General features: G+C 39.4%; 1 protein-coding gene across 13 annotated transcripts in view; it reads right to left on the reverse strand.

Annotated features, from left to right (window-relative positions):
* The window catches only part of SYTL4 (synaptotagmin like 4), a 90990-nt gene that overhangs the window by 62849 nt on the left and 2611 nt on the right, over positions 1-25530 (reverse strand). For 4 of the 13 annotated variants that reach the window (XR_011446243.1, XM_070291084.1, XM_070291078.1 and 1 more), the window contains exon 3: positions 41-235. The gene's annotated coding sequence lies outside the window, so the exon portion shown is untranslated. Of the gene's footprint in view, positions 1-40; positions 253-11169; positions 11314-18726; positions 18864-25530 lie in introns of all 13 variants that reach the window. The other 9 variants (XR_011446241.1, XM_070291077.1, XM_070291073.1 and 6 more) reach the window with 5 other exon arrangements.

Genomic DNA, 25530 nt, shown 5'->3' on the forward strand with positions numbered 1-25530 from the left:
TTATACTCTAGGATTAATTGAAAGTATGTGCTGTACTTACTTGCTCAGTGGTGTCCGACTCTTTGCAACCCCATGGACTGTAGCCTGCTAGGCTCCTCTGTCTGTGGGATTCTCCAGGTAAGAATACTGGAGTGGGTTGCCATGCCCTCCTCCGGGGGATCTTCCCAACCCAGGGATCGAACCCAGGTCTCCTGCATTGCAAGCATTCTTTACCGTCTGAGCCACCAAGGAAGCCCTGAAAGTATAATACAACTTTAATATAAGATATGATCACAAGAATTAGTGGAAATGAGTGGAAAAGACTAAAAAGAAATGCGGAAAACAGCAATAGTGGCTGTCTCTAGGTGGTAGAACAAAATGAAGTTTTTGCTTTCCTCCTTTTTTTGTATTTTCAACTTTTTTTCTTATTTCTATTGAAGTATAGTTCATTTACATTATTGTTAATTCCTGTTATATAGGAAAGTGATTCAATTATACATATATATATACACATTCTTTTAAAAATATTCTTTTACACTATATTTTTTCTGTGACTGTGGTTTTCAGTCTGTCTGCCCTCTGATGGAGAAGAATAAGAGGCTTATGGAAGCTTCCTGATGGGAGAAAATGACTGAGGGGGAAACTGGGTCTTGTTCTGATGGGTGGGGCCATGCTCAGTAAATCTTTAATCCAATAAGATTAAAAATCTTTAATCCACAGCCTTGTCTAACTCAATGAAAACTATAAGCCATGCCATGTAGGGCCACCCAAGATGGACGGGTCATGGTGGAGAGTTCTGACAAAACGTGGTGCACTGGAGAACGGAATGGCAAACCAGTATTCGTGCCTTGAGAAACCCATGAACAGTAGGAAAAGGCAAAAAGATAGGACACTGAAAGATGAACTCCCCAGGTCTGTAGTTGCCCAATATGCTACCGGAGATCAGTGGAGAAATAACTCCAGAAAGAATGAAGAGACAGAGCCAAAGCAAAAACAAAACCCAGCTGTGGATGTAACTGGTGATGGAAGTCAAGTCCAATGCTACAAACAGGAATATTGCATAGGAACCTGGAATGTTAGGCCCATGAATCAAGGCAAATTGGAAGTGGTCAAATAGGAGATGGCAAGAGTGAACATCCACATTTTACCAATCAGCAAACTAAAAAGGACCAAAACGTGTGAATTTAACTCAGATGGCCATTATATCTACTACTGTGGGCAAGAATCCCTTAGAAAAAATGAAGTAGCCATCACAGTCAACAAATGAGTCCAAAATACAGTACTTGGATGCAATCTCAAAAACAAGAGAATGATCTCTGTTCGTTTCCAAGGCAAACCATTTAATATCACAGTAATCCAAGTCTATGCCCCAAAAAGTAATGCTGAAGAAGCTTAAATTTAACAGTTCTATGAAGACCTACAAGACCTTCTAGAACAAACACCCCCAAAAGATGTCCTTTTCATTATAGGGGACTAGAACACGAAAGTAGGAAGTCAAGAAATACCTGGAGTAAGAGGCAGATTTGGCCTTGGAGTACAGAATGAAGCAGAGCAAAGGCTAATAAGAGTTTTGCCAAGAGAACACACTGGTCATAGCAAACACCCTCACATGGACATCACCAGATGGTCAATTCCGAAATCAGATTGATTATATCCTTTGCAGCCAAAGATGGAGAAGCTCTATACAGTCAGCAAAAACAAGACCAGGAGCTGACTGTGGCTCAGATCATGAACTCTTAATTGCCAAATTTAGACTTAAATTGAAGAAAGTAGGGAAAACCACTAGACCCATTCAAGTGAGACCTAAATAAAATCCCTTTATGATTATACAGTGGAAGTGACAAATAGATTCAAGGGATTAAATCTGATAGACAGAGTGCCTGAAGAACTATGGACGTAGGTTTGTGACATTGTACAGTAGATAGGGATCAAGACCATCCCCCCAAAAACGAAATGCAAAAAGGCACAATGGTTGTCTGAGGAGGCCTTACAAATAGATATGAAAAGAAGAGAAGTGAAAGGCAAAGAAGAAAAGGAAAGATATACCCATTTGAATGCAGAGTTCCAAAGAATAGCAAGGAGAGAAAAGAAAGCCTTCCTCAGTGATCAATGCAAAGAAATAGCGGAAAACAATAAATGGGAAAGACCAGAGATCTCTTCAAGAAAATTATAGATACCAAGGGAACTTTTCATGCAAAGATGGGTGGGTACAATAAAGGACAGAAATGGTATGGACCTAACAGAAGCAGAAGACATTAAGAAGAAGTGGCAAGAATACAGAAGAACTATACAAAAAAGATATTCATGACCCAGATAATCATGATGGTGTGAGCATTCACCTAGAGCCAGACATCCAGGAATGAGAAGTCAAGTGGGCCTTAGGAAGCAGCACTACGAACAAAGCTAGTGGAGGTGATGGAATTCCAGTTGAGCTGTTTCAAATCCTAAAAGATGATGCTGTGAAAGTGCTGCACTCAATATGCCAACAAATTGGGAAAACTCAGCAGTGGCCACAGGACTGGAAAAGGTCAGTTTTCATTCCAATCCCAAAGAAAGACAATGCCAAAGAATGCTCAAACTACCACACAATTGTACTCATCTCACATGCTAGCAAAGTAATGCTCAAAATTCTCCAAGCTAGGCTTCAACAGTATATGAACCATTAACTTCCAGATGTTCAAATTGGTTTTAGAAAAGGCAGAGGAACCAGAGATCAAATTGCCAACATCCGCTGGATCATCAAAATAGCAAGAGAGTTCCAAAAAAACATCTACTTCTGCTTTATTGACTATGCCAAAGCCTTTGACTGTGTGGATCACAACAAACTGGAAAAATCTTAAAAGAGATGGGAATACCAGACCACCTGACCTGCCTGCTGAGAAATCTGTATTCAGGTCAAGAAGCAACAGTTAGAATTGAACGTGGAACAACAGACTGGTTGCAAATCAGGAAAGGAGTACGTCAAGGCTGTATATTGTCACCATGCTTATTTAACTTATATGCAGAGCACATCGTGGCAGAAAGGAAGAAGAACTAAAGAGTTTCTTGATGAAAGTGAAGGAGGAGAGTGAAAAAGTTGACTTAAAACTCAACATTCAGAAAACTAAGATCATGGCATCTGGTCCCATCACTTGATGTCAAATAGATGGGAAACAGTGCAAACTGTGACAGACTTTATTTTGGGGGGCTCCAAAATCCTTGCAGATGTTGACTGCAGCCATGAAATTAAAAGACACTTGCTCCTTGGAAGAAAAGTTATGAGCAACCTAGACAGCATATTAAAAAGCAGAGACGTTACTTTGCCAACAAAGGTACAAGTCAAAGCTATGGTTTTTCCAGTAGTCATGTATGGATGTGAGAGTTGGACCATAAAAAAAAGCTGAGCCCTGAAGAATTGATGCTTTTGAACTGTGGTGTTGGAGAAGACTCTTGAGAGTCCCTTGGACTGCAAGGAGATCCAACTAGTCCATCCTAAAGGAAACCAGTCATGAACATTCATTGGAAGGACTGATGCTGAAGCTGAAACTCCAATACTTTGGCCACCTGATGTGAAGAACTGGCTCCTTGGAAAAGACCCTGATGCTGGGAAAGATTGAATGCAGGAGCAGAAGGGGATGACAGAGGATGAGATGGTGGGATGGCATCACTGACTCAATGGACATGAGTTTGAATAAACTCCGGGAGCTGGTGATGGCCAGGAAGGCCTGGCATGCTGCAGTCCATGGGGTCATAAAGAGTAGGACTCGACTGTGTGAGTGAACAGAACTATATTTTTTAAATTTTAATTTTCAACTTTCTTATAATGAGCAAAAATGGCATTGATGATATAAAATTTTTTGGAAAAACCTTAAAAGGGAAAAAATTATTTTAATTCTAACAGATAAAACAGCAAAATTCAGCTTCCAGGCTCTACCCTTATTTTTCTTCCATACTTTAGTTCTTCAGTATCCTGCCTACAGCCTGAAGTGTGAAGAAGCCACTTCAAAAAGGAAATCCTTTTGTTCTGTCTAGCTTTGCCAACTCAGCTCATGGGGCCTGCTGCTCAGCCCTGGGCTATGAATGTGTTCACCTCCCTATCCTGGCCTGTAGGGAACTCAGACCAAGCACTTCTCTGCTTCTTCTTTGCAGGTGGTCTTTGGCAGAGCTGGAAATACCTTTATCCAGTAGAGAATTCAGAAAATATTTAGTCCAATCCCCTTATTCCTCAGTAATAGTATTTTGTGTTCTTACTTCTTTCTATATGTGCACATTCTTACTCTCCAAGGTCCACCTCATTAAGGAGAATATTAGGATCTGACTCCTTTACTCTAAGACAGTCTCATGAACCAGCTACAAATATACAAGGACAAACATCAATGATGAACCAAAACAATCAGCAGCCTGTTTACACAGATCCTATGCCTTACAAACTGCTGTCTGTTTCTGTTTGAGCCTCCTTGTTTGCCCCAAGGATACTGTGCTCTGATTCTTATGCCAAATATTGTGAGGGGTCCAATGCAAGCAAACCCAGACACTCAGTTCAGTTCGGTTCAGTTTCTCAGTTGTGTCCGACTCTTTGCAACCGCATGGACTGCAGCACGCCAGGCCTCCCTGTCCATCACCAACTCCCGGAGTTTATTCACACTCATGTCCATTGAGTCAGTGATGCCTTCCAGTCATCTCATCCTCTGTCATCCCCTTCTCCTCCTGCCTTTAATCTTCCCCAGCATCAGGGTCTTTTCCAAGGAGTCAGTTCTTCGCATCAGGTGGCCAAAGTATTGGAGTTTCAGCTTCAGCATCGGTCCTTCCAATGAATATTCAGGACTGATTTCCTTTAGGATGGACTGGTTGGATCCCCTTGCTGTCCAAGGGACTCTCAAGAGACTTCTCCAGAACCACAGTTCAAAAATAGCCAGATTGGTTTCCCACGTGGCTACAGCATTTTACATTCCCACCAGCAATGTATGACAGTCCTAATTTATCCACATCCTTGGTAACAGTGGTTATTATTGGTTTTTTGATTAGACATTCCAGTGGATGTGAAGTGGGTATATTATTGTAGTTTTGATTTGCATTTCCCTAATAACTAAAGATGTTGAGCACCTTTTCATGTATTTACTAGCCATTAGTATATCTTCTTTGAAGAAATGTGTATTTAAATCCTTTGTCCATTTCTAAATTAGATTATTTGTCTTTTATTATTAGTTGTAAGGGCTCTCTATATATACTACTTATACTCTTGAAAAGAGAGGATGGGTTGAGGGAAGGGAAAAGGGAGAAGGATATTCTTAGGAGAAGTGGCATGGAGTTGAATGCAGATGTTAACAGCAGGTTTTGCTGTTTGATTCAAGAGGGTCGCCATCAGGATTAAATGTTCTGAATTTTATTGAGAATGGGTCCTTTGTGATTATGGCCAAAATAAATAAGTGCAGGACTGGTTTATTCTTTGAGGGTTGGTAACTTTTAAGCACTATTCAAAGATTTATTCTGAGTGGTCATTCATTCTAATAAAAGCATTTCTGAAGGAAGGAAATCCATTATTTACCAGGCTATGAAAGCAAAAGATAGGGGTGCCTTGTTACAAAATGTAATGACTATATGTGTTTTATTTTCCTTTGCCACTCTAGCAATGTTTGATGCTATTGCTCGCTTCTTACTTATTTACGTCTTGTCTCCTATGAAAGTGACAGAGTGTTAGTCACTCAGTCATGTCCAACTCTTTGCAGCCCCATGGACTGTAGCCCATCGGGCTCTTATGTCCATGGGATCCTCCAAGCAAGAATACTGGAGTAGGATGCCATGCCCTCCTCCAGGGGATCTTCCCAACTCGGGGATCAATCCCAGGTCTCCCGCATTGTAGGCTGATTCTTTACCACGTGAGCCAGGGAAGCTCTCCTCCTCTCCTATCGTTTCTGGAATATCATAGCTTCCTGGTTCTCCTCTCTCTGTCTTTCTTACTCTTCTCAGACCACATTTTGTCTGCCTATACTTTAGCATTCAAGGCTTAACCATCACATTTACTCAGGAGAAATCTGTAAGGCACTAACATTTACTAGTGCTTATTAAATGTACTGGTTTTGGGAGCTGGAAATGCAGCAGTAAACAAACAAAGATCTTGCACACCTGGAGCTTACATTCTAAGTCAAAGAACAATAAATAGTAGCACAGTAGCAAACACACATAGCACTTACTATTATACCAATTACTATTCTAAGATATTAATCTAAGACACACACATACACATTTAGTCCTCACAAAAAAATCCTATGATATAGATACCATTACTATTCCCATTTTACAAATAAAAAACTGAGGCATAGAGAGGTCACATGGTTTAAGCTGGGATTTGAAACCAGACAGTATAGATCCAGAGTCTATGTTCTTAACTAGTATTTTATATTGCTTCTCATTTATAAATAATCACATCAAATAAGTACTAAGAGGTAGCTAAACTGGTATTTCAATTATCATTACTCACCAGTCACCTCCCTTACATCCAGGAGAACTCTAGAAATTAATTCGAGGAAGAGAAAGAGAATATTTAAGAGGATTAATGGGAGTAGAAGGCACTATGGTTCCCCTGTTAAGTATGTTAGTCACTCAGTCATGTCCGACTCTTTGGGACTCCATGGACTGTGGCCCACCAGATTCCTCTGTCCATGGGATTCTCCAGGCAAGAATACTGGACTGGGTTGCCATTCCCTTCCCAGGGGATCTTCCCAACCCAGGGATGGAACCCACATTTCCCACATTGCAGGCAGATTCTTTACTGCCTGGGCCAGGGAAGCTCTGTTCAAGGCAAGGAAAAGGTCTCAGTTAAACCTTTCAAGAGGTGAGACTGGTATCTTAATCTCAGGTTGAAGGCTTGCTGCACTACAGAAATGTTTAGGCCTGCCTATGTAGCCACTAAAGCAGGAAGGGTTTGTGGGAGAACTTAACATATGCCCTGTGGTGTTTGAATAAGGCAAGCTTGTGCTTGACTTTCAACTGAAGAAAAACTGAAGGCAGAAAACTGGTTGAAGTTGTTCACAACAGCAGGACAAAGAGAAAGGTCTAGACTTCCAAGGGACCATGTTTTCTATGGGCCAGGTAGTTTCCTTAGAGTGTATCTGGCAACTCCAGCAGAAGAATGAGGATCCCATGAGGAGAAAGTTGTGTGAGCAAGAGCCATAGGGGAAGACAGTCAGTGTATATTGTTCCCATCAGGAATGGCACAGGGAGGAGGTCCACTAGGGGAGTGGGAAGTGGAGTCTGAAGAAACCACAAAAATACATTGTAAGAAAAGGCAGTACTGGGGCACTGATAGCAGCTTACACCAGATCCACTCAAAGATCCACTCAATTAAGCCTCACTGTCCCTTTAAGACTCTCCCTTCCTACCTACTGGGACTGTCAACACTAGAGGAACTCAAAGCAGCAGAGCAAGTAGGTCAGGAAGGAGCCAGGAGAGTGAAAGAACAGACTAAGTCACTTTTCTTCACTGAAGATCTATGGGATCTCCAGTCAACTGCACTGGAGGTTGGGGGATGAAGAAGCTTTAAATTGCATGTGAGAAAAAATTTTAATTTGGAGTGGTGGAACTCTGTAATGCCTATTGATTATATTGTTGTATATATCTGAGAGTAGCCTAAACGCTAACGGGTCATATATGTAACATAATATGCAATTGTAATGTGTTACCAAATGAAAGCAGGGCAAAGGAATAGAGCGACGAGGTGATATTTACATAAGTTAGTGAAGGAACGCTTCTCAGAGGATGTGATAAAATGAAGTGAAGAACCAGGCCCTAGGAATATCCTTAGCCTTCATCCCTTTTCAGTATACACATTCTCCTTGGACTATTTCATTCATTTCCATGGCTTGTTTCTCCTGATGACTCTTAATCTTGAATCTTTACCCTAAATTCTCTCCTGATCTTCAGGCTTACATATTTAATGTCTATTAGATATCCCCACCTCAGTGATCACAACTATTTCAAATTCAACTTCTCCCAAATTAAACTTTATCTTCCTTCCAAACCTCTTCTATTCCTAGTGTTGTCCATCCTAGTGAATAGCATACAAATAGCACAAGCCAGAAATTGTCCCCATACCTAACTCATCCCCAGATCCTATTGTTCTCATCACATAAACAAATCTTGAAATCCTTCTCACTGCCACTACCCTAAATCAAGACATAATCATCTCTCACTTGGACTACAATAATAACCTCCTGACTGGTCACCCTACTTCCAATCTATCTTCTACCCTGCAGCTAAAGTAATCTTCCTTAAAGTCAAACAAGATAATGGAGAAACTCAATGGCTCTTGATAGTTCTCACGGTTGTCTTTTATGTGGCTTAGAGGGACGTTCATGATCTGCTTCCTATCTTTTTTTTTTTTTTATTTTCAATCGGCTTTATTTTTATATTCTCAAAGTTTTTGTTAAAGGGTAGGCTCTCTTAGCTATTTTTAAAATGTTACTTATATTTTTAGTTGGTGGAAAATAGTTTTACAGTTTTGTGTTGGTTTCTGCCAAAAAACAACATGAACCAATCAAAATTATATATATATATGGTGTGTGCATGCTCAATCGTGTCCGACTCTTTCCAACCCTATGGACTATAGCCTGCCAGGCTCCTCTCTCCATGGGATTCTCTAGGCAAGAATACTGGAGTGGGTTGCCATTTCCTTCTCCACGGGATCTTCAGAACCCAGGGACTGAACCAGATCTCTTGCAACTCCTGCCTTCACAGGCAGATTCTTTTACCACTGAGCCATGTATATATCCTTTCCCTCCTGCCTCCTAGTTCCTACATGCCATCTCTTCCACCACTCCTTGTTCTTGAATGCTCCTCTTCCAATCAACCTAAATGATCTGCACTTCCAACCAAACCCCAAACTCTCTTATGTCTCTTCCATCCTCCCTTTATCTTTGCCAGGCTAATCCTTTCTCATTCTTCAGCTCACATATGATCTCTTCTGGAAAGCCTTTCCTGTACCCCACTAATATGGGTGCCTGACCTCTGGGCTCCCACTGCCCCACAGCACCTTCCATATATCTCGGACACAGCACTCACTCCATGGCATTCTCGTTGTTCAAGTGGGGGACCTTCCCATTAAAACGTGAGCCCCTTGAGAGCAGAACCTATGTCTTATTAATCTCTGTATCAGTAAGACCTGAAATATAACACAGGTTCTCTTTCAAAGTTCTAAGTGTTCCTCTGCCTGAATTCTTCTTTTCTTCATTCTTCCTTGCCCTTTAAATTACCAATCATTCCTAAAGATTTCATTAGCTTATCCTACAGGATGTTTGTGTGCTAAACAGCTAGCAGATTCATTTCTCCTAAGTTCTCAAAGTCTCCCCTTGTCCCACAGGACATTTGGCAATAGATGAGGGTACTTTTGGCCAGCACAACCAGGGGAAGGAATGAGGTGCCACTGACATCTAATAGGTAGAGGCCAGGGATGCTTCTAAACAACCTGTAGTAAACACTGGAGTGGGTTGCCATTCCCTTCTCCCAGGGATCTTTCTAACCCAGGGATCAAACTAGGTCTTCTGCATTGCAGGCAGGTTCTTTACTGTTGAGCCAGCAGGAAAGCCCCCAGTATACAGCACAGCCCACCACCTTCCCACAACAACAAAGAAGTATCCAGGTGAAAACATCAATAGTATGGAGGCTAAGAAACCCCACCCAAGGCCAAGCAAAGCCCTCATCTCTGGTGGAATTTCTAGCCTTGTTTTCTTATGCTGAATTACAGAGCTGCCTATGAAATCCAGCCCTGTCTTCTGGGGTCTAAGATAATAATGAGGAGGAAAAAGGAGTCATAAAGATGAAGTCCTTGTGGTCCTGGGTTTTCCTGGATGAGCAAAACCACATTTCAGTGTGTGTTAAAACTCACATTTGGGAAAATACTTTCTCTACAGGGAGATGTACCATTCTACACATGGCCCAAAGCGTTTTAACTACATTCAGAGAACTCTTTAGAGCTACTATTTTTGGCTTTACATGCATTATCTCTTTTAATCCTCACAATAGCCCTATAAATTAGGCACTGTTACTATCTCCACTTTACAGATGAAGAAACTGTGGCTCAGAGAAGTTAAGTAACACATTAATGATAAAGGAAGGAATAAGTACTTAAATCCAACACCTTTCTATTACACCATGCTAGGATGATTCAGTACTGACAGCACATAAAAATCAAGTTCTCAACACAGAAAATATCTTCTAATTCTTCCAACAGTTTGTTTGCTTCTATCAAATTTAAAAAAGAAAAAGTAGTTTGGTATCCACTCTTAAGTCCAGTTAACCCTTTGCTTGATTCTTCACACTTGAGTAGGACCTATTTTCCTTTGGTACATTTCCATTAGGGGCACTGTAGTCCAAAAGGATCAGGCCTGGGCTGAGAATCAAAAAGATATGAACTCAATTCAATTAATCATGTGTGCTTAAAAAAATGACTCTCATATACGTCACTGTTCCTTGGTTTCTCACCTTTAAAATGATAAAGTTTGATTATGATAACAATAGGATATGAGAGATGTGATATATCCCACATACAGGCTTTTCTAATATGCAACTTCAGTGTCATTTCTCAGGCTCAGGTCCAGTCCCTAGCCAAAGGTCCCTAGGATTCCATCTGCTTTTCCTTCTTTGTAAAAGTGCTGCTGCCATTTCTATTCCCTTGAGGTTCTCATCAGTATTCCCATTCTACCATTCTGTAGAGTGGGAAACCATCTCAATACTCTAGAAGACAACCACAGAAGTTCATTTTATGTAATTTGTTATATCATCACAAAACTAACCCTTCCCTTACAGGAAGTGACTATTACATGGGCAAAAATGAGAGGAAAGCATGGATTGTACAGCTTTTCTGTTGTTAATAAGACTACTATTGAAGACTGTTCTAGCATCATATATAATGCTTCATAAAAATGGTAGTCACTGTAATAAGATTGTGCCAGCCTTATAATGCCTCAGTTAATTAAGCATCCATATGCCTCCATGCAAAGGACAGTTTTTGCTCATGCAGTAGCCTATAGTCTAATCATTTCATATCACAACCTGCATTACTGATCTCTCTCCCATTCTGCTTATATCAATTCTCATATTTTTATATCAAATCACAGGCTTAATCTTCAAGGATCTGGAGGTCATATCTCCATCTGTCTTGCTGCTGCCATTCCTTTTTGATAAAAGGCAATTCAAAATTTCTCTCTTTAGACTTACAAGGAAGGGCTGTCTGCACATCTCTTCACTTAGGTTTAATCTCTGCTTTTTCTCTTAAATTCTCTTTGTGGTTCTTCTTGCACTCCTGATTGACAATCTTGAGGCTGTTTCCAGTGTGTAGCCAACGGTATGTGAAGATAAAACCTGACAAAAATAGATTGCAATTACATGAGCAACTGGGAATCTTCACCAAATTTGCTGAGTCCTAGCACCAATTTTGAGTAAAGAAACAAGTGTACTGAGAGACTACCCTTTTCTGCCTTTCTATTTGAAGTTCAGTAAACTGACAATTAGGGGCTTCCCAGGTGGTATAATGGTAAAGAATCTGCCTGCCAATGCAGGAGACACAAGAGACGTGGGTTTGATCCCTGGGTCAGGAAGATCCCCTGGAGAAGGGAATGGCAAGCCACTCCAGTATTCTTGCCTGGGAAATCCCATGCACAGAGGAGCCTGGTGAGCCACAGTCCATGGGGTCACAGAGAGCACACATGCAAACTGATAACTATCTCATCTCTAGATGAACTGAAAAGTTGCAACAGGATTTAGAAAAGAAAGATAGATACTTAGCTAGAGGACTTAGTTAGTGGTCTTTCTTAAAGAAGAAGATTGGTTCCCTCTGAGCTCTAAGTCCTATGACTGGCCTGTGTCAAAGTTTTCAGATGGTATCTCTTTCTGTAGGTCTTCAAAATAATCACAACAGTTTTTTAGAGTAAAACTAGGGCCTTGAAGAAAAACAGAACAGGAAAGAAAGAACAAGGATGATGTCAAAACTCCATCCTTCCATTGCTTCTGAGGAAGAAATTGGTAGAAAGTTGATGCTTCTGTTTCTCTGAAGCAGTGACGAGTAGACAATCAGATAGGGCACCCTGCAGGGGGAAAAAAAAAACTGTACATTGGCATTAGCTAGCTCAGAATAGCCTCCACTCTGTATACATCTGATAGCTTATGGTAAACGATGTTGGATTCATGATCTCTGAAGAAGATACAGCTTCAGGACCAGGGACCAGGCTTGATCACTCCAGAGCTTTGGTGTAGCAGAGTTTTATTAAAGTACAAAAAAGGACAGAGAAAGCTTCTGACAAGAGACATAAGAAAGGGGATGGAGAGTGCCCTACTCACTAGTCTTATCAAGGCCTTACATACTTTTATCAGACCCACTTCCCCAACATACATCTTAAATTAACAAGATTGAGTTCAGTTCAGTTCAATCGCTCAGTCTTGCGTGACTCTTTGCGACCCCATGAGTTGCAGCACGCCAGGTCTTCCTGTCCATCACCAACTCCCGGAGTTCACTCAAAACTCACATCCATTGAGTCGGTGATGCGATCCAGCCATCTCATCCTCTGTCGTCCCCTTCTCCTCCTGCCCCCAATCCCTCCCAGCATCAGAGTCTTTTCCAATGAGTCAACTCTTCACATGAGGTGGCCAAAGTACTGGAGTTTCAGCTTTAGCATCATTTCTTCCAAAGAACACCCAGGACTGATCTCCTTTAGAATGGACTGGTTGGATCTCCTTGCAGTCCAAAGGACTCTCAAGAGTTTTCTCCAACACCACAGTTCAAAAGCATCAATTCTTCGGCGCTCAGCTTTCTTCACAGTCCAACTCTCACATCCATACATGACCACTGGAAAACCCATAGCCTTGACTAGACGGACCTTTGTTGGCAAAGTAATGTCTCTGCTTTTGAATATGCTATCTAGGTTGGTCATAACTTTCCTTCCAAGGAGTAAGCGTCTTTTAATTTCATGGCTGCAATAACCACCTGCAGTCATTTTGGAGCTGGAAAAAAAAAAAGTATGTTACTATTTCCACTGTTTCCCCATCTATTTCCCATGAAGTGATGGGACCAGATGCCATGATCTTCGTTTTCTGAATGTTGAGCTTTAAGCCAACTTTTTCACTCTCCTCTTTCACTTTCATCAAGAGGCTTTTTATTTCCTCTTCACTTTCTGCCATAAGGGTAGTGTCATCTGCATATCTGAGGTTATTGATATTTCTCCTGGCAATCTTGATTCCAGCTTGTGCTTCTTCCAGCCCAGCATTTCTCATGATGTATTCTGCATATAAGTTAAATAAGCAGCGTGACAATATACAGACTTGACGTACTCCTTTTCCTATTTGGAACCAGTCTGTTGTTCCATGTCCAGTTCTAACTGTTGCTTCCTGACCTGCATATAGGTTTCTCAAGAGGCAGATCAGGTGGTCTGGTATCCCCATCTCTTTCAGAATTTTCCACAGTTTATTGTGATCCACACAGTCAAAGGCTTTGGCATAGTCAATAAAGCAGAAATAGATGTTTTTCTGGAACTCTCTTGCTTTTTCCATGATCCAGCGGATGTTGGCAATTTGATCTCTGCTTCCTCTGCCTTATCTAAAACCAACTTGAACATCTGGAAGTTCACGGTTCACGCATTGCTGAAGCCTGGCTTGAAGAATTTTGAGCATTACTTTACTAGCATGTGAGATGAGTGCAATTGTGTGGTAGTTTGAGCATTCTTTGGCATTGCCTTTCTTTGGCATTGGAATGAAAACTGACCTTTTCCAGTCCTGTGGCCACTGCTGAGTTTTCCAAATTTGCTGGCATATTGAGTGCAGCACTTTCACAGCATCATCTTTCAGGATTAGAACTAACAATAGAAAGGTCTTACCAGACCTTACAACATACCTCTTAAGATAACAAGATTAGTTGGAAGGTTCTTGTTAAGGAGAAACATGTCCTTGAGCAAAATACATTGTTATACTGACTAAGACAAAGCAGGGCTTCCCTTGTAGCTCAGTCAGTTAAGAATTTGCCTGCAGTGCAGGAGACCCAGGTTCAATCCCTGGGTTGGGAAGATCCCCTGGAGAAGGAAATGGCAACCCACTCCAGTATCCTTGCCTGGAATATCTCATGGACAGAGGAACCTGGTGGATTGCAGTCCATGGGGTTGCAAAGAGTCGGGCACCACTGAGTGACTAACACACATAATATAAGACAAAGCAATGTAGAAAAAAAATGTTTGTCCTTTTCTCCTTGACAGCCCCAGACCCCTTTCTCCTCCTCAGGGACCTTGGACTTCTTATCAACCTGCCTAAGAAGTATCTCTCATCCCCCCTCTTTTCTTTTATGTCCAATGAATATTTTCTTCATGTGTGTGTGTTAGTCGTGCCTGACTCTTTGCGACCCCATGGACTGCAATCCACCAGGTTCCTCTGTCCATGAGATTTTCCAGGCAAGGATACTGGAGTGGGTTGCCATTTCCTTCTCCAGGGGATCATATCCAATGAATATTCAGGACTGATTTCCTTTAGGATGGACCGGTTGGATCTCCTTGCAATCCAAGGGACTCTCAAGTCTTCTCCAACATGACAGTTCAAAAGCATCAATTCTTTGATGCTCAGCTTTCTTCACAGTCCAATTCTCACATCCATACATGACTACTGGAAAAACCATAGCTTTAACTAGACAGACCTTTGTTGGCCAAGTAATGTTTCTGCTTCTTAATATTCTATCTGGCTTTGTCATAGCTCTTCTTACAAGGAGCAAGTGTCTTTTAATTTCATGGCTGCAGTTACCATCTGCAGTGATTTTGGAGCCCAAGAAAATAAAGTCTGTCACTTTCCACTCTTGCCCCATCCATTTCCCATGAAGTGATGGGACCAGATGCCATGATCTTGTTATAAGTGTACATAAAGTTATAAACTTTATATAACTATCTCAGTTATAAGTTTATATAAAGGCCTGGCAATTTCCCTATAACTCAAATCCAAATGTGCAGTAGCCTGTAATGCCTAAGAATCCTCTCAATAGTCTTAAAGTCATAGGTAGAGGATGATTTAGCACAGGCTTAATTCTAGAAAGCATCCTTCAAATCGATGACTGAAAAATAATTGGCTCATTCAGGAATTTTGGACAATAAAATATAAGGATTAGGCACCACAAGATCTAAAGGAACCACAGCCAAAGCTCAGAGCCTTGTTAGTTAGCAAATGTCTTCCCCAGCACAGAGCCTATCTGCAAGGCTGCTTTAAAAAAAAAAAAAAAAACTAATTTTCCGTTTAAAAAAATTACAAAGAAATAGGAAAAAATGCCATATTCAAAGGAAAAAAAATTAAGTGGCAGAAACTGTCCCTGAAGAAGCACAGGCACAGAAGTACCAGACAAAGACTAAAACAACTGTCCTAAATTGCTCAACGAACTAAGGGAAAATACGAAGAACCAAGGGAATCAGGAAAGGGATATATTTTTTAAATGAGAATATCAACAAAGAGGTTAAAAATGATAAAAAGGAACAAAAAAGAAATTCTAGAGTTGAAAATACAGGAGCTCAACAAAAATATCCACTGAAGGGGCTCAACAGTAGACTGAAGCAGGAAGAAAGAATCAGTGACACTGAAGATATCACATGAAATGATCAAGTTGGAGGGGCAAAAACGAATGAAGAAAAGTCAACAGAGATTAAAAGACTTATGGGACATCAAGTAACATATGCATTATGACAGTCCCATAGACTGAAAGAAAAAAGGAGTAGAGAGGTTATTTGAAGAAATAATGGCTGAAACCTTCCCAAATTTGAGGGAAAATATGGATTCACAAGTCCAAGAATCTCAATGAACTCTAAGTAAGATTAACTGAAGAGGCTTACACCAGGATACATTATAATCAAACTGCCAACAGCTCAAGGGTGAGAATCCTGAAAGGAGCAAGAAAAAGTGATTCATATGCAAGTGATCCTCAATAAGATGATCAGCAAATTTCTAAGTGAAAACCTCAGAGTCCAGAAGTGGCATAACATATTTATAGGGCTGAAAGAATAAATGTTAACTGAGACTTCTATATTATATGTGACTAAACTGTCCTTCAAAAATGAGGGAGAAATTAAAACATTGTCAGATAAACAATGTTCAATATCAAAAAGGAAATTCTAGCCACAGAAAGTAGACAAGAAAATTAAATAAAAGACATCTAAATTGGAAAGGAAGAAGTAAAATTATCTGTTTGCAGATCACATGTTCTTGTATGTAGAACATTCTAAATATTCCTGCCCCCCAAGAAGCTCATTAGAGCTAATAAACGAATTCAGCAAATTTGCAGGGTACAAAATAACATACAAAAACCAGTTGCATTTCTAAATACCAATAATGAACAATCTGTAAAGGGAATTAAGAAAATAGTTCCATTTATAATAGTATCAAAAAGAGTAAGTATAGGCAACAAAAGCAAAAATAAACAAGTCGGACTACACCTAACCAAAAGCTTCTGTACAGCAAAGGAAAGCATCAACAAAAGGAAAAGGCAACCTACCACATGGGAAATATGTCTGATAATATTTTAATATTTAATTAGTTAATATTTAATTTAATATTTGCAGATAATATGTCTGATAAGGGGTTATTATCCAAAATATATAAAGAGCTCATAACACTCAAAGGGGAAAAAGCAAACAATCTGATTTAAAAATGGGCAGAGGATCTGAATAGACTTTTTTCCAAAGAAGACAAACACATGGTCAACAGATACATGGAAAGGTGCTCAACACCACTAGTCTTCTGGGAAATGCAAATTAAAACCACAGTGAAATACCACCTCAGATCTGTCAGAATGGCTATTTTCAAAAAGGCATGAGATAACAAGTATTGGTGAGGGAGTGAAGAAAAGGGAATTGTTGTGCACTGTTGGTGGAAATGTAAATTGGTATGGCCACTATGGAAAACAGTATACAGGGTCTTCCAAAAATTGAACACAGAACTACTGCATGATCTAGCAATTCCAATTCTGGGTATTTATCTGAAGGAAACAGAAACACTAAGTTGAAAATAATTATGCAACCCCAATGTGGACTGCAGCATTATTTACAATACCCAGGATATGGAAACAGCCTAAGTGCCCATGTACAGATGACTAGAAAGAAAATGTAATACACATATACAATGGAATATTTCTGTTGTTTAGTCACTAAGTTGTACCCAAATCTTTGTGACCTCATGGACTATAGCCTGCCAGGCTCCTCTGTCTATGGGATTTTTCAGGCAAGAATACTGGAATGGGTTGCCATTTCCTTCTCAAGGGGATCTTCCAAACCCAAGGATCAAACCCACATCTCCTGCATTGGCAGGTGAATTATTTTACCTTTGAGCCACCATTCAGTCACAAAAAGAAGGAAATATTACCATTTGTGACTACATGGATTGACCTTGAGAGCACTATGTTAAGTGAATTAAGTCAGAGAAATACCATGTGAGGTCTCTTGTATGTGAAGTCTTATTTAAAAAAAAAAAAATCCTCACTAGTTATACTAGACTGGTGGTTGCCAGTAGCCAGGATTGGGGAGTGGGTGAAAAGGGTGAAGGTGGTCAAAAGATACAAACTTCCAGTTATAAAATAAATAAGACCTGGGATGTAATGTACACCATGGTGAATATACTTAGCAATACTTCACTGTGTACTTGAAAGTTGCTAAGAGAGTAGATCTTAAAAGTTCCAGAAGAAGAAGACAAAAAGAAAGGCCATGAGAAAATACTTGAGGAGATAATAGCTGAAAATTTCCCTAAAAGAGAGAAGGAAATAGCCACCCAAGTCCAAGAAACCCCAGACAGTCCCAAGCAGATTAAACCCAAGGCAAAACACCCCAAGACACATATTAATCAAATTAAAAAGATAAAACACAAAGAACAAATATTAAAAGCAGCAAGGGAAAAACAACCAATAACACACAAGGGGATTCCCATAAGGATAACAGCTGATCTCTCAATAGAAACTCTTCAGGCCAGAAGGGAATAGCAGGACATATACTTAAAGGGATGAAAGAGAAAAACCTACAACCCAGATTACTGTACCCAGCAAGGAGCTCATTCAAATATGAAGGAGAAATCAAAATCTTTATAGACAAGCAAAAGCTGAGAGAATTCAGCACCACCAAACCAGCCCTCCAACAAATGTAAAGGATCTTCTCTAGGCAGGAAACACAGAAAAGGTGTATAAACTTGAACCCAAAACAACAAAGTAAATGGCAACAGGATGATACTTATCAATAATTACCTTAAATGTAAATGGGTTGAATGCCCCAACCAAAAGACAAAGACTGGCTGAATGGATACAAAAATAAGACCCCTATATAAGCTGTCTACAAGAGACCCACCTCAAAACTAGGGACACATACAGACTGAAAGTGAAGGGATGGAAAAAGATATTTCATGCAAATGGAGACCAAAAGAAAGCAGGAATAGCAATATTCATATCAGATAAAATAGACTTTGAAATAAAGGCCGTGAAAAGAGACAAAGAAGGACACTACACAATGATCAAAAGATCAATCCAAGAAGAAGATATAACAATTATAAATATATATGCACCCAACATAGGACACTGCAATATGTAAGAAAAATGCTAACAAGTATGAAAGGGGAAATTAACAATAACACAATAACAGTGGGAGACTTTAATACCCCACTCATACCTATGGATAGATCAACTAAACAGACAATTAGCAAAGAAACAGAAACTTTAAATGATACAATGCACCAGTTAGACCTAATTGATATTTATAGGACATTTCACCCCAAGACAACGAATTTCACCTTTTTCTCAAGTGCACACGGAACATTCTCCAGGATAGATCACATCTTGGGCCATAAATATAGACTTGGTAAATTCAAAAAATTGAAATCATTCCAAGCATCTTTTCTGATCACAATGCAGTGAGATTAGATGTCAGCTACAGGAAAAAAAAAAAAAAAACTATTAAAAATTCCAACATATGGAGGCTAAACAACACACTTCTGAATAACCAACAAATCACAGAAGAAATAAAAAAAGAAATCAAAATATGCATAGAAACGAATGAAAATGAAAACACAACAACCCAAAACCTATGGGACTCAGTAAAAGCAGTGCTAAGGGGAAGGTTCATAGCAATATAAGCTTATCTCAAGAAACAAGAAAAAAGTCAAATAAATAACCTAACTCTACACCTAAAGCAACTAGAAAAGGAAGAAATGAAGAACCCCAGGGTTCGTAGAAGAAAAGAAATCATAAAAATTAGGGCAGAAATAAATGCAAAAGAAACAAAAGAGACCATAGCAAAAATCAACAAAGCCCAAAGCTGATTCTTTGAGAAGATAAATAGACAAATCATCAGTCAGACTCATCAAGAAACAAAGGGAGAAGAATCAAATCAACAAAATTAGAAGTGAAAATGGAGAAACAACAACAGACAACACAGAAATACAAAGGATCTTAAGAGACTACTATTAGCAACTGTATGCCAATAAAGTGGACAACTTGGAAGAAATGGACAAATTCTTAGAAAAGTACAACTTTCCAAAATTGAACCAGGAAGAAATAGAAAATCTTAACAAACCCATCACAAGCACGGAAATAGAAACTGTAATCAGAAATCTTCAAGTAAACAAAAGCCCAGAGCCAGACAGCTTCACAGCTGAATTCTACCAAAAATTGAGAGAAGAGTTAACACTTATCCTACTCAAACTCTTCCAGAAAATTGCAGAGGAAGGTAAACTTCCAAACTCATTCTATGAGGCCACCATCACCCTAATACCAAAACCTGACAAAGATGCCACAAAAAAAGAAAACTACAGGCCAATATCACTGATGAACATAGATGCAAAAATCCTTAACAAAATCCTAGCAAACAGAATCCAACAACATATTAAACAGATCATACATCATGACCAAGTGGGCTTTATCCCAGGGATGCAAGGATTCTTTAATATCTGCAAATCAATCAATGTAGTACACTACATTAACAAATTGAAAGATAAAAACCATATGATTATCTCAGTAGTTGCAGAGAAAGCCCTTGACAAAATTCAACATCCATTTATGATAAAAACCCTCCAGAAAGCAGGAATAGAAGGAACATGCCTCAACATAATAAAAGTTATATATGTTAAACCCACAGCAAACATTATCCTCAATGACGAAAAATTGAAAGCATTTCCCCTAAAGTCAGGAACAAGACAAGGGCGCCCAGTCTCACCACTACTATTCAACATAGTTTTGGAAGTTTTAGCCACAGCAGTCAGAGAAGAAAAAGAAATAAACGGAATCAAGGTTGGAAAAGAAGAAGTAAAACTCTCACTGTTTGCAGATGACATGATCCTCCAAATAGAAAGCCCTAAAGACTCCACCAGAAAATTACTAGAGCTAATCAATGAATATAGTAAAGTTGCAGGATATAAAATTAACACACAGAAATCTCTTGCATTCCTATACACTAACAATGAGAAAACAGAAAGAGAAATTAAGGAAACTATTCCAATCACCATTTCAATGAAATAATAAAATAGGAATAAATCTACCTAAAGAAACAAAAGACCTAGATATAGAAAACTATGAAACACTGATGAAAGAAATCATCATGTTTGGGAATGCATGTAAGAATTAAAGATTTTAAAATTTAAAAAAAAAAAAGACAGAAATCAAAGAGGACACAAGTAGATGGACAAATATACCATGTTCATGGATCAGAAGAATCAATATGGTGAAAAATGAGTATACTACCCAAAGCAACCTATAGATTCAGTGCAATCCCTATTGAGCTACCAACGGTATTTTTCACAGAACTAGAACAAATAATTTCACAATTTGTTTGGAAATACAAAAAACTTCGACTAGCTAAAGCAATCTTGAGAAAGAAGAATGGAACTGGAGGAATCAACCTTCCTGACTTCAGACTATACTACAAAGCTACAGTCATCAGGACAGTATGGTACTGGCACAGAAACAGAAATATATATCAATGGAACAAAACAGAAAGCCCAGAGATAAGTCCACACACCTACGGACACCTTATTTTTGACAAAGCAAGAAAGAATATACAGTGGAGAAAAGACAATATCTTTAACAAGTGGTGCTGGGAAAACTAGTCAACCACTTGTAAAAGAATGAAACTAGAACACTTTCTAATACCATACACAAAAATAAACTCAAAATGGATTAAAGATCTAAATTTAAGACCAGAAACTATAAAACTCCTAGAGGAGAACATAGGAAAAACACTCTCCGACATAAATCACAGCAGGATCCTCTATGACCCACCACCCAGAATATTGGAAATAAAAGAAAAAATAAACAAATGGAACCTAATTGAAATTAAAACCTTCTGCATAACAAAGGAAACTATAAGCAAGGTGAAAAGACAGCCTTCAGAATGGGAGAAAATAATAGCAAACGAAGCAACTGACAAAGAATTTAATCTCAAAATTATACAAGCAGCTCCTGAAGCTCAATTCCAGAAAAATAAACAACTCAATCAAAAAATGGGCCAAAGAACTAAACAGAGATTTCTCCAAAGAAGACATACAGATGACTAACAAACACATGAAAAGATGCTCAACATCATTCATTACCAGAGAACTGCAAATCAAAACCACAGTGAGGTATGATTTCACGCCAATCAGAACGGCTGCAATCCAAAAGTCTACAAACAATAAATGCTGGAGAGGGTGTGGAGAAAAGGGAACCCTCTTCCACTGTTGGTGGGAATGCAAACTAGTACAGCCACTATGGAGAACAGTGTGGAGATTCCTTAAAAAACTAGATATAGAAATGCCATACGACCCAGCAATCCCACTGCTGGGCATACACACCGAGGAAAGCAGAATTGAAAGAGACATGTGTACCCCAGTGTTCATCGCAGCACTGTTTACAATAGCCAGGGCATGGAAGCAACCTAGATGTCCGTCAGCAGATGAATGGATAAGAAAGTTGTGGCACATATACACAATGGAATATTACTCAGTCATTAAAAAGAATACATTTGGATCAGTTCTAATGAGGTGGATGAAACTGGAGCCTATTATACAGAGTGAAGTAAGTTGGAAAGGAAAAACACCAATACCGTATACTAACACAATATATGGAATTTAGAAAGATGGTAATGATGACCCTATATGTGAGACAGCAAAAGAGACACAGATGTATAGAACAGTCTTTTGGACTCTGTGGGAGAAGGTGAGGGTGGGATGATTTGAGAGAATAGCATTGAAACATGTATATCATCATATGTAAAACAGATCGCCAGTCCAGGTTCAATGAATGAGACTGGGTGCTCAGGGCTGGTGCACTCAAATGACCCTGAGGGATGGGATGGGGAGGGAGGTGGGAGGGGGGTTCAGGATGGGGAACAGATGTACACCGATGGCTGATTCATGTCAATGTATGGCAAAAACCACTACAACATGGTAAAGTAATTAGCTTCCAATTAAAATAAATAAATTTCAAAAATAATAAAAATAAAAGTTCTCATCAGAAGTGTAATTATGTGGGGTGATGGATGTTAACTAGACTTATTGTGGTGATCATTTTGCAATATATACAAATAGGGAATCATTGTGATATACACGTAAAAATACAATGCTATATATCAAATATATATGTACATGCATGAAGGAAGGAAGGAAGGAACGTCGCTCAGTCGTGTCCGACTCTTTGCAACCCCGTGGACTGTAGCCTACCAGGCTCCTCTGTCCATGGGATTTTCCAGGCAATAGTACTGGAGTGGATTGCCATTTCCACATGCATATGTATCAAAAAATAAAATACTCAGGAATAAACTTAACCAAAAGGTGAAAGACTTTTATGCTGAAAATTATAAAATGTTACTGAAAGAAATTAAGGAATACACAAACAAATAGAAAGCCATCCATGTCTAGGAATTGGAAAATTCAACATTGTTATGATGCCACCAAAAGCAATCCCTATTAAAATCCCAATGACATTTTGGCAGAAATTTTAAAAAATATCCATCCTAAAACTCCTATAGTATCTCAAGGGATTTTGAATAGTTACAAAAATCTTGAAGAAAAAAAAGTTGAAGACCTCATACTTCCCGATTTTGAAACTTACTACAAAGTTACAATAAACAAAACAGTGTGTTACTAGCAAATACAGACATATGGATCAATGGAATAGAATTGGGAGTCCAGAAATAAATCTTCACATATATGGTCAATGGTCACACGATTTTCAGCAAGGGTGTCAGGGCCATTCAGTGGGGAAGGGCAGTCTTGAACAAGTGGCACTGGCAATACTGGATATCCACATGCTGAAGGATGAAGTTGGATCTTTACCTTAAACCAGATACAAAAATTAATTTGAACTGGACCAAAGACTTAAATGTAAGAGATTAAATTTATAAAACTCTTAGAAAAAACATAGAAGAAAGGGTTCATAACACTTGATTTGCCAAAGTTTTCTTGGAAATGATACCAAATGCACAGGCAACAAATTTAAAAAAAGATAAGTTGATCTCTATCAAAATGTAAAACTGATGTGCATCAAAGGACACTATCAACACAGTAAAAAGGCACCCCACAGCATGGGGAAAATATTTGCAAGCCATATACTTGATAAGGGATTAGGATCCAAAATACATTTTTTAAAACCCCTACAACGCAACAACAACAAAAAACCAAACAACCAGATTAAAAAATGGGGAAAGGAATTAAATAGACATTTATCCAAAGATATACAAACAGCCAAAAAGCTCATTAATCCTTAGGTGAGAGATAACAGAAAACATATATATTTGGTTACATTCTTGGTTCTAGCACAGAACTCCAAAAACCCTTTCCTAAGAGCACTAGGAGCACCTCTTATTCTAATATTTGGTCTTTCACCCCAGTGGTAAGAGCACTAGGAGTATCTTTTGTTCTAATGAGGCAACTCCAGGTAAATTCCTAGATGGGGGCTGGTTATCAGAATGACAAAGCTAGGATCAGAAGCTTGGACTTTTTGGCTCCACTTTCTCCCTATCCTGCAGAGAGGGGAGAGAGATTGGAAATAGAGCAATAATTGATCATACCTATGTGATGAAGCCTCCATAAAAATCCCCAAAGTAGGAGTTCAAAGAGTTTCCCAGTGGGTGAACACATCCAAGTACCAGAAGGGTGATGCACCCCAGCTCTTCAGAGACAGAAGCTCTTGCACTCAGGACCTCACAGAACTCATCCTATATATCTTTTTATATGGATGTTTAACTGTATCCTTTGTCATATCCTTTAATAAACCAGTAAATGTAAGTAACTGTTCTCTGGAGTTCTATGAGCCACTCTAGTTAATAAGTTGAAACCAAGGAGGGAGTCATTGGAACCTCTCATTTATATAGCCAGTTAGTCAGAAGTATAGGTGATAACCTGAACTTACAACTGGCATCTTAAGTGGAGGTGAAAGGCAGTCTTGTGGCACTGAGCCTTTAACCTATGAATTTAATGCTATCTCCAAGCAGATAGTGTCAGAGTTGAATTAAATTGTAGGACACCCACCTGGTATCACAGAGAATTGCTTCATGTGGGGAAAAACACGGAAGTATTCAAAGTGAAGTGTTCTATGTTAAAGTAAAGGAGACACACAGGAGAGGAGAATGGTAGGTTTTTCCAATATAATAGGGAAATGCAAATCAAAACCACAACACACTTCATACTCATTAGGGTGGACTGTATTTTTAAAAAAATAACAATGTTGCTGAGGATGAAATAGGAACCCTTGTGTACTGCTGGCAGGAATGTAAAATGATAGGATGTAAAATGACAGAATGTAAAAGTAGGATGGTTCCGCAAAAAGGTAAACATAGGGGTTTCCCTGGTGGCTCAGTGGTAAAGAATCTGCCCTCCAATGCAGTAGATATGGGTTCGATCCCTGACACAGGAAGATCCCACATGCATTGGAGCAGCTAAGCCTGTGTGCCAAAACTATTGAGCCTCTTCCCTAGAGCCCATGAGTGTTACTTGTTCAGTCATATCCAACTCTTTGCGATCCCATGGACTGTAGCCCACCAAGCTCCTCTGTCCATGGAATTTTTCAGGCAAGGATACTGGAGTGGTTTGCCATTCCCTTCTGCAGGGGATCTTCCTGACCCAGGGATCAAACCCAGTCTCCTGCATTGCAGGCAGATTCTTTACTGTCCAAGCCACATGGACTGTAGCCCACCAAGCTCCTCTGTCCATGGGATTCTCCAGGCAAGAATAGTGGAGTGGGTTGCCATGCCCTTCTCCAAGGGATCTTCCTGATCCTGGGATCGAACCCATGACTCTTATGCCTGTTGCATTGGCAGGCAGGTTCTTTACCACTAGTGCCACATGGAAAACCCTGCCCTAGAGCTCATACTCCACAAGAGAAGCCACTGCAATGAGAAGCCCACACACCACAACTAGAGAGTAGCCCCTGCTCCCCACAACTAGAGAAAAGGCCACACTGCAACGAAGACCCAGCACAGCCAAAAATAAATAAGTAAAATTGTTTTTTAAAATTAAACATAGAACTACCACACAATCCAGCAATTCAACTTCTGCATATATATCCAAAAGAACTGAGAGCAGGGGCTCAGACAGATATTTGCACACCCATGTTGATAGCAGCAT

Source organism: Ovis canadensis, chromosome X (genome assembly GCF_042477335.2).
Source record: "Ovis canadensis isolate MfBH-ARS-UI-01 breed Bighorn chromosome X, ARS-UI_OviCan_v2, whole genome shotgun sequence".
Classification (NCBI taxonomy): Eukaryota; Metazoa; Chordata; class Mammalia; order Artiodactyla; family Bovidae; genus Ovis; species Ovis canadensis.